This window comes from Lissotriton helveticus, unplaced genomic scaffold (assembly GCF_964261635.1).
Source record: "Lissotriton helveticus unplaced genomic scaffold, aLisHel1.1 SCAFFOLD_632, whole genome shotgun sequence".
NCBI classification, from domain to species: Eukaryota; Metazoa; Chordata; class Amphibia; order Caudata; family Salamandridae; genus Lissotriton; species Lissotriton helveticus.
In genome coordinates, this window is record NW_027611833.1 from 130,915 (window position 1) to 142,252 (window position 11,338).

Sequence of the window (11,338 nt, forward strand, 5' to 3'; positions counted from 1 at the left end):
CTGTTATTCTGCACATAAAGGAAGTTTGAAACTACTATCAAAGGATATGCAATGGCAAAATGAATACTCAATAGAAACATCTTTGTATCATCATGTCTCGCCTCTCTTCTAACCCTACGCACTAGCCACACCCCGGCTCAAATTAATGAGTACCTGCATTAATTTATTCCCATTTAAAGCACTGCAGCTTACCACAGGTTTGTTCAAATGAATTGAACTGGATTGCAATAACGCCCATGTGAATGTGATCACATTTTTAAATGTTGCACTTAGTGGTGTAGGTTTTGCAAATATGTTGGCTTAGAAGGGCTAACGTGCATTTTAAATGTTTAATCATGGTTTGTTCTGGCGTGTATGATACACTAAAGATCCTTTTTTGATTCTATGAAAAATTAGTTATTTTCAAATTCATTCAGGTACGGTATTTTCTTTATTGTATAATTTGAAGTGGTCCAACCTTGCTGGATTTCAAGGATCAAACCTCTGGATTAACTTTCTACAAGTAGCATTTTCCAAATAGTAACTTAAAATCCGACTTCACTGTTAAAAAGGGTTTTAAATTTCAATTTCTTAGACGCCAAACATGAATTTCCTTCCTGCTCCTAATCGAAAGTAAGCACTAATTCAATGTAATAAGGCAACCCATTGTTATTCTATGGGAGAAGTATGCCTCACAGTAGTGAAAAATTAATTTGGGAGTTTTCCACTATCAGGACATGTAAAACTTAAAGGTACATGTCCAACCTTTTAATTACAATGCACCCTACCCTACGGGTCACTTGTGTCCCACCTTATTGGTGACTTATATGTAATAAAAAGGGAGTTCAGGGCTTGGCAAGGGAATTATTTTGCCAAGTAGAATTGGTAGTTTAAAGCTGCATTCAGGCTACAATGGCAGACCTGTGACATGTTTTAAGGGGCTACTTACGTGGATGGCACAATGAGCCCTGCAGGCCTACTAGTAGCATTTAATTTACAGGTCCTGGGTATATGATATGCAACTTTACTAGGGACTTAGAAGTCAATTAAATATACCAATTAAGTGTAAACCAATTTTATCATGTTTTAGCTGGTGAGCCCAACCAGTTTAGCACTGGATAGCAGTCATGGAAAGTCACCTATTAAAAAAAGAGCACAACAAAATCTTGAAATTGGTTAAGAAACATCCAGGGAATCAAATCTATGGAGAAAAATTAAAGAATTTAAATGCAGTAGTAAGAAAACGAATTTAGAATGAGAAAATGAAAGAAAAACAAGCACTATGGACCAAGGCATTTTATACCAGTAAAAAGAATAATGCAAAAAGAATAATGCAAGGGAGTTTTGGTCGTTAATTAACAACCTAAATAAATCTAGCAGAGTAACTACATCCTCTGTCATCCCTGAGCCAGATTGGGTCAACTTCCTTTATTTATACCTAAACTCCAATACAAACACAAGCACGGAATGGAGTCCCGACGTGAATAATTTAAGAAAGTTGGAGGATATAAAGAATACTGACATTTCTATTGCGGAAATTAAGTATCCAAATTTATAAAGAAACAGAGATCTGACGGCGCTCCCGGTCCAAATGTAATAACACTGCAAGATATCGAAGCTAAGGTCTTCTCATCAGTTCTTCTGAAAGAACTAACAGAATGGGCAGTGGAAAAGCATTTAATTCCTCCCAACCAATTAGGTTTCATACAAGGACAAGGCACGACAACAAATATATTAATACTTGGAATGTTAACAGAAAAATATAAAGTGAAAAAACAACCACTGTATTTATGTTTCGTTGATTTTAAATCAGCTTTTGACTGTGTAGATAGACAAATCTTATGGAGGAAATTGGAAAATTACAGTATTAACGTTGGCCTTTTAAAAGCAATTCAATTATTATATACCGAGACTTGGACAAGGGTTTGATTAGGTAATGGCTCACGGTTATCAAGAAGAATAGATACATCTCAAGGTCTACAGCAAGGATGCGTATTAGCGCCGTACTTATTTAATCTATTTTTATCTGACCCTACGGAGGAACTAGATAATGAGTTGGCTCACTCACCGAAATTGGCTTACAAACAAATTTCAAATTTATTGTACGCTGACAATGTTATTTTACTCAGCCAAACAAAGATAGGGCTGCAGCGACTTATAAATAAAATATCGATATATTCTACTAAAAATAAGATGGCAATAAATGAAACAAACACAAAAGTAATGGCAGCTTATGGAGCCATAGTAAACATAAATGGTACTTACATAATCGGCAGCTTGAACAAGTGAAACACTACAAATATTTGGGCTTATGGTTTGACGAGAAGGCCTCATTTTTCCAACACAAAACAGAGCTGAAAAAAATAAGCAACTGCCTGATTATGGCCTTTTGCTCATTACATAGCTCTCTGGGTGGTCCAACTTATCTACCACGATTAAAGGTTATAAAAACGAGATTAATGCCCAGTCTCACTTATGGAAGCAAAATTCTCTGCAGTATGGATTCTGTACTTTTAAACAATGCTATAGCAACAACATTTAAAATTCTGTTTCGACTACCTGTTAATGCATCAGCGGCCCAGATCCGACTGGAATTTGGCTTTTGTAATCAACAAGTTGTGAGGATGGGCCAGTATGTAAAGCTATGGAAACAAATAAAAACTAATACTCTTAATCCAATGAGCTGCCTACTCTGGCAAGAAATGCAACAGAACCAAACTTCTCGTTTTTATACATTCCTTCAAAAAGCATTAGAAGAGCTATCTGCATACGAGATTTGGGAGATGTCAATAACATCATTATCTTTTAAAAAAACTAATTAATAGAGTAATAAAACATCTATCACTTTTTAAGGATAAAGAGTTATTCATCAGAAGATCACATGCCTGGATGATAGTGAATGAATACACTACCCTCAACATGTAACCATATTTAGAAATTCCATGGACAATACAAAGAACTTATTTATGACTGCAAAATTTGGCAATTTGCCAGGTCTAATGCATGCTAAGCCATGGTTGAGACCAACTAAGCCAACCCCTTGTAGATTATGTAACCGATGGGAAGAACATATTATACATTTGGTTTGCATATGTACATCATTGAAGGTTGAAATAAAGAGTTATTTAAACACCTGTTTTAATGAAAGAGGGATACGATCATGCAGACAAGCTCTGTTAGCTTGTTTTAAGCCAATAGATATAGTAATGATTGCAAACTTTACTAAATTTATGATCCTTGTAAAAAAGAAGTTAATGAATCGAGCGTATTAGGAATGGAAGTTATTGATAGTTAAAGCAACATTTGCATATGAGACATTGCATACAAGTAAAGATTTTATACCTGTAAATAATTGTTATTTTAATATTTGAAATAATGAATCGTAATAATGAAGAATTGAATTGCGTATCTAATGTATTTCATGAACTTTCAGGTGTAGATACATTTTTTATGATTGCGAACTGCTGATCTTTGAATTGTAAGATTTTAATTAATCATGCAATAAGTAATTTAATAACACTGGCTAGCGGTGATAAAGTGGATTGAGCCCTAAAACCAGCAAAAACGAATTCAAACGAATTCAGAAAAATAGGAGGATGAAGGCAAAGTGTTTGGGGGAAGATCATTAAAAGTCATTAATCACCAACTTGTGCTGAAGTGATGTCACACATGTATGATGCTTCCACAATATCTGATATTGTGCAGATTGCATATGACATTCTCAATGTTCCATGATTGTCTCTCGGACAAGAGCCATACACAAATTGAATTTGCTCCTCTGTTCAAGTGAAACATCTTAAATGTCTGGTGTTTGCTTGGTGCATAATTCTGTTACATCTATACACTCTTGGTCAAAATCTTCATTGTCACTATCCCTATCTGCATTTGGCAAGCACATTGCAAGATTCAAGGTATTGCATCCTTTGATTGAAATGTTGTCGGCTGCTAAAATAGTTTACTCATTCTTAGTAAGACAACTATTTGTCAAATGTTGAGTTCAGGTACGAGGCAGCAAGACATCAATAGTGAGGAACTAACACAATAAGTATATAACCCATCACGAACAACTGATTTTAGGCAACCAGGAAGTATGGTGGGTACTGGGTTAAATGTAGCAGAGAACTAAGCAACAAGCCGCTTTACTTCATGATGGTATTGTTCGAGGGCAGAGTTTGTACACCTTATCTCTCATGACACCATAGGTAAAAATATTTTTCATATTTTGGTATTCCTAGTGTGTCTGTTCTACAGAATTTGTCTTTGAGCTTGAGGATGTTACTTACATATTCACTGTAATATTGCACTGGGTGAGAAACAATGCTGTGAGTAAGTCTCAGTAAAGGCTTTGCACTGTGGGTAGTGTTTCAAATCCTCACTTCTCTCTGTGTGCTTTGAGGATTCATTCTCAGGACTGCAGAAAAGTGTTTTTAGACACTATTTAAAATGATGACCAAATAGATCACATCTTTCATTGAGTACTTCCTTTTTGTATGGGACACCTTACGACCATTGTCAGCAAAATGGTTCAAGAGTGCATGTTTATCCAGCTTGCAATCTTATTTTGTTTTAGGAGTGGCTATCAGGTTGTCCATATACTGCATCCAAACTGAGATACAGGACAGCTGCAGATTTTCCAAAGTTTTCTTTAGAATTTGACTAAAGATTGAGGGCTTTCAGTGTACCCTTGTGGGATATAAAACCAAAGAAGGACTTTATTAGGGAATCTAAACAAGAAAATATACAGGATGTCTTCACGAAGAGAAATGGAAACTAATGCTTGGTACAAGCCAATGTCTGTGTACCATTCTGCATCCGCAGGAATCTGAAAAATAAAAACCACAGCAAGATTTGGAACAAAAAGACAACAATTGGATTAATCATTCTAAGATCTTGGCCAACCCTCCATTTTCTGCTCTATGTTTAATGCCCATCACAGGAGAGTTACAAGGACAAGAAAACACCCCTCTCAAAATACCTTGCTCTAAAAGATTTTTAATCACGTGTTTCACTCCCTCCTCTGCTTCACTATTAGGCTTTTACTGAGGAGTTCAATGGTACACTGAATTTCATTTCACTGTAATTCTAACTGACTATACACTTTTAATCAGTCCTATCTCTTTACCTGTAAAATTTCATACCTCCTCTTTCAGAAAATGGATTTTTGACTGTAGTGATTTTATTTTAAACTTGCATTGGAATTGCCCACCATCTAGTATGCAATATATCACACAGTTCATCTTGCAAAGGAGTCTCTACCTAATACAATTACAGGACTTGTATCACAAATTATACTCTTGTGGTCGCCTTCGAGTGGGAACATTTTTACAGGAACATTAGCAGAGATCTGATTAATTATATATATTACTATATTACTGATACTAACAACTTGGACTTGTTTTCCTGAAAAGGGTGGTTTTGAAACCTCCATCAGACAAGCAGGTAGAACCTGTAGCTATCAAAACTGATACTGGGTGGCTATTCACCTCACTACTTACATATGGGCCACTCAGGTCTACCTCTAGGACTGAACCCAGCAAGCAATCCTCTTCCACCTTTAGGCACCATCACTACAAATCAACTGCAGACTCTGGAATCTATGTATAATCATTAATCAATAATGGATCCCGTTGAAAGACTGACATCTTTTTTCCCATGCTGTGCTGCATTACAGGAGTTTTAGGTATGTGTATTTTGCACAGTAGCCGATTGACCTGGGAAAACTGACTTAGAAAGTCCCTGTCCACTTTCTGCAAACTAATTTCAATTCTGCTGCATTTGTGGAACAAAATTATTCTGAATTTGGTCTGGATGATGTCTACAATCATCTGGCCAAGACGCCTACAATAACAACATGGGGTCTTCAACATATTCATGTTTACATTCATTCCATTTGAGTAGTTCAAAAATCTGCTACCCTGAGAAACAAAATTCAACACATCATTTCCTTGGACACAGACACTTGTATGTTCAGATTTGCAACATTAGCAACACCATGCATGTTCGAATCTGCACCATTAGCAAAACTAGAATCAAATCCCAAAATCATCACCTGACTCTTGCTTCCTTTATTAAAATGCTTGGTCTGAGCTATCATCAATTTTTACTTCAACATCTCCTGCTTCGCGCCAAAGCAGTCGCTGCAATACTTTGCATACTTCAAAATCTATGCTCTAAGCCTGCCAGCAAATCACACTTTGTTAAAGATCACAACTAAACTCTGACTAAACAGAAAATGAAAGCTGACATGAAACTGCTGTTTCTTTCTTCTTATCTTCGACTCCAATATGCTTTCTATAGATTTGCATTAGCCTTTCATAATAGACACGTACCGATTCTTTTGCCTCTTGTGTAGCCCTCATAATCTTTTACCAATTCACTTCTTTCTTTGGGACTTTTTACTTCAAATACACAATCACTTCTTGGCAGTTATCCTAAATAATAACAGTTGTAGTGTTATTAGGAATCCCTCTTGGAAACTCTCTGATGACCACTTTTCAGCTACTTTGCCCCCACCAATCTCTGGGATTCACAATCTCAATTAACATATTCAAATCAACCCAAAACACTTTTGAGATTGTCACTAATCTATCAATCTCCAGATACTGCATTTCGGGTTCTTTTCAAAACCTTGGAAAGTTAATTGTACATGCGAGGAGCCGAGACCCCTTCCGAGGAACTTGGACATATGCCAGACCATGCTCTTCTTAAAAAGGGAATTCAGTCACAAACATTTTTTTCCAAACTCTTTTGCATTCATGTCTTTCTCCACTTCTGACTTTCTCTTTTGTTTTTTGGGCTGGTTTAAGTTTTGGTGTCCATTTGCCCCTGTATTTCTTCAGATGATCATATTCTTTAGTACATTTTACTAACTCTAAATATGTAACCCTGAGGATGTTAAGCCAATGTCATCAATCTCTTCATCTGTGATATTCATTATAACATTTTTGCTTAAACTCTTCTTTTTAGAGTGGTCAATTCCTCCCTCATATGTTAATTCTGCACTGCTTCCTTACTAATGTATCCCAATCCATCCACACTATAGACAGTCAATTATGCTACAGAAATAGTACCTTGCAAACTTTCTCCATATTCAGGGCCAGATTCACAAAGGTAAACTCAGACCAAAGTCTAAGTTTAGACCTTTAGTCTTAGTTTAGACCTAAAGCCTAACTTTACTAATAGTAAAGTTAGAATTTTGCCTATGTTTGGACCAAAATGCTAACTTAGACCAAAAGTCTAACTTTACTAGTAGTAATGTTAGACTTTTGGTTTACGTTTAGATCAAATGTCTAAATGAGACCAAAAGTCTAACTTTATTACTGGTAAAGTTATACTTTAGGTATAAACTTAGACTGCAGAGCTACACTTAGACTTTTGGTCTACGTTTACCATTGTGAAGCAGGCCCTCAATCTTTAGTTTGAAAATATAAGTCTCTCTCCTAGCTGGTTCGTCTGACTGCACTGTAGCAGCAGCAGCAGTACCCTGGTACAGGGCCAGATTCACAAAGGTAAAGTTATACCAAAAGACTAACTTAGACCAAAATTCTGTATTCACAAAGGTAAGTTACTACTAGTAACTTTTCTACTAGTAAGTTTACTAGTAGCAATGTTACTAGTAGTAACATACCTTTGTGAATGCTAAATAGTAGTAAAGTTAGACTTTTGGTCTAAATTAGACTTTCGGTTTAACTTTACCTTTGTGATTTGGGCTCTAAGTTAAGATCTGAAGTCTAAAGTTAGACTTCAGGTCTAAACTTAGACTTCAGGTGTAAAGCTAGACTTCAGGTGTCAAGTTAGAGTTCAGGTGTAAAGTTAGATTTTAGGTCTAATAGTAGACTTCGGGTCTAAAGTTAGACTTCAGATCTAAATTTACCTTTGTGAATCGGGGCCATAGTAGGCACAGCAGAGATTGTAGTGGGCTTAATCACACTTAGCCCTGCTACTTAATTTTTACATGCTTTTGGAACTTCTGGAAATGTACATATACCCATGCTCACAGCACCAGAATCTCCTACACCTCCTTTCTCTACAAGCCTTAGTCTATGACCATCATTAGAAGGAGGATGTCTCTCTCTCAATAAATCGCCCAGGAAATTATCCTCCTCATCTGAATTATTCTAAGCATTTTGCTTTTCTGTTTTAATTTCAATAATCCTATTACCTTTTCACTTTTTGTCAGGATCGCTTAATATTGCAGGAAACTTTCACACATTCAGCATCATGTCCTGTTCCATGGTCTCTTTTACATTCCCCATCTCGTTTCCAACCATTGACTCTTTGTGATCCTAATGTGAATCTTCATTTTCTTTTGTTCTTTCTTGAACTCCACATGATCCCATTCATTCAATTCCAGGACTATGTTGCGATTTTCCTCATACATCATATGCCACAAATACTCAAGCATTTTCACATTAATGGTACCCTCTAAAGGAAAGTGCATTTCTTGTCACCAGATGTGATTTCTCTCCATTCTTTAACTACATATAAAAATGAAGACCTAAATTTAACATCTTTTCATAGGCAGGGACATTTTCTGGAGGAATCTTTTGACCCTCAATCAAGGGAACCTTTTGCATTTCCAATGTAGTACCCATTTTCACTCAAACCTGATGCACACAAACCACTTGAAATAACCAACAAAATTCAAAGAATCTCAGCGCATTAAAGTCAGAGGTCAACCAATGACGGCGCAACACTGCTATGCGTCACAACAGCCTGGCTCACTGTGACAATCAGCTAATTACAGCACTACACAGTATAACAAATAAGGCAATAACAGCATGGCATGCTATGATGAACCACTCTTAATCACCCGCAAACAAAATAAATGATTTCTTGTCTGCTTAACCCAAATAAGGAAACCAAAAGGATATATCTTTTTAACTGAAAAATAGAATAGTACCTTTTAGCACTCTTCAATCCACTAAGGCAAGCTTGTGAACAGCAGAAAGCCAAAACTTTGATCAGTCTTTCCATTCCTGGAACAAAGAAAATACATATTCAGCAATCCAAGTTAGAGTACATTCAACTAAACACTTGCTAATTTTGGACAGTCTCTATCTCAGTGTCCATGTGGTGCCTCATACATACACTGTATAATTTCTGCAGACAAGTTCAACACAATGAATATATCTCAAAATCTTGGATTTTGACTAATTCAATTACAAAAACTAACTTCATCATTTAACACAAATCTATTTTTTCAATGCAATAACAAACATTGAATCTCTAGCTCACTGATATGACAAAATCATCAAAATCACCTAAGGACCGCAAATCAAAATCTCACGCAGTAAAATTCTAAACACACTCAAACTAAATGCACTTGGACAAAGCCAAAATCCACCTTAATACATCCAGACTTATTTATACTCATTTTCCTGTGCTCAAATACACCACAAAACTACAAACAATCCAATTTTGGACCTTAGCAACCAGGAAGGTAGACAGAATTTTGGAGTATTTTATTTTTGGGATGTCAATTTTTTGGGAGTGTGCTATTTTTTGGGTGCCCCAATTTTAGGGTGCTTGCATTCTCCACCAAAACAGTTGATGCTATTGATGCTATATTTGTTTGCTAGTTTAAGATAAACTGCCTACGTAGGATCAAGGAAGGTGTTAAATCTTAAGACTAGATGAGCTTATTTGTCCCTACAAATACCCTTACACAAAGTAGCATTCCATACACAAGCTCTCTGAGTGAAGAATAACATGTAAACCATGAAGGTTTATTACCAAAATTCCAAAGTTCAAAGCATGAGACATAAGCACAGTCTGTAGAGTCAGGGAGTCAGAAAGACTGGATCACTTTCAAAATTTACCATTCTATAACCCAATTTACAATAGAAGTCAATGGAAAACATACAGCACAAGTTGAACAGATGTAGCAATGAATTGACAAATCACAATACAGAGTTATACAACAACACATAATGGCACCTTTGTAACATCTGTCACTAACTGAAATTAAAAAGCCATTTTCTAACCAAAGGTCATCAGATGTGGCAGTACAAATCTAGTTACACAAACATTGATAGTCTCACAGATGAAATAAACCTCATGTATCATTTGCAGGAAGAGCATTGAAAATAGGAAAAGCCTTCGTCTGCATTTGATCTAGAACAGCATATCAATTCAGAGCATCAGTGCCCATTTTCTCTGCCTGCACTGTCAGCATGGGAAATGAAAAAACAAACATTATGGCTGTCTTTCAAACAAAGAGAAGTCAGTGCCTAATTTCGGTCCTAGTTTATAAAACACAGGAAAAGTACAGTTCTGTTAAATGCAGCATTTTTGTTTTTGTGCAGAAATTGTTACATACTATTGACCATATATTTTTATTAAATGAAAATCATCCTCTACAATACAATGATATTGTCTTTGATTCAAACCCATTTTTTTCCAATAACTAATGCAGAACAGTGATAGAGGCTGACCTTCGCCCCTGATTTTCTTGAATATTTCCAAAGTAATCGGTTTGTACTAACCAATATCGTGAATAGGAATATTGTGATACTCTATTAGAGTGTACCACATATTGAGGTCCAAAAGATTGACAGGTAAATGCACATAGAGGAAGAATAGATTTACTATTCTTTAATCCACATGTACATAACTTGAAGATATATGTGTCATCAAAAAAAACCAGATCAATGTGGAGTGAGGTATAAAAAATCTATACATGTTTCCATTCCTTTTTTTGGCCCCTGATATTTTGTCCACAACATTAAGTTTGCACGATATTTCCTATTCTATTTTCAATATCCTGCCCAGTAGTCGTAAATCTATTGTTTCTCTCCACTTTTTCCAATCAGCAGGGATTCATTTGTGTGTGAGGGTCAGTAGGGTTCTTTATATTCTTCAGGACACTTTCCTATGTGGGCAACCGAGTCAGAGCAGAGATGAAACCTTTTCCATTATAATTATTCTTAAAGATGAATGGAGGGAAGGCAGAATTTTCTACCATTTATGAGAAAGCCGACACGTGAACAGCAGTCTCTGGACCGCCTAGTTAGGCCTTACACCAGTGCCGCCTCATAAAGCGTGGCATTATGTTTAGTTGTGATCTCTCCTTCTGGAATGAATCAAAAAGGTCTGGTTGGTCTATGTTCTCCAACTACATCTTCTGCATAAAATGCTGTCATTTCATTTGTCCTTGTTCTGCGAAAGAAATACATGATTAGGGCTTTAGGGATAACATGGCAATCCGATCACTATACATCTACAACAGAATTGGGTGTCTTCAGCGTACATTGAGTAGCTGAGCTCAAAGGATTTAATGATGTTTGACAAGGAGCGTTGGCAGATGATAAACTAAGTGACATAGCACAATATTTCATTTAATCGGTTAGGTGAGGAT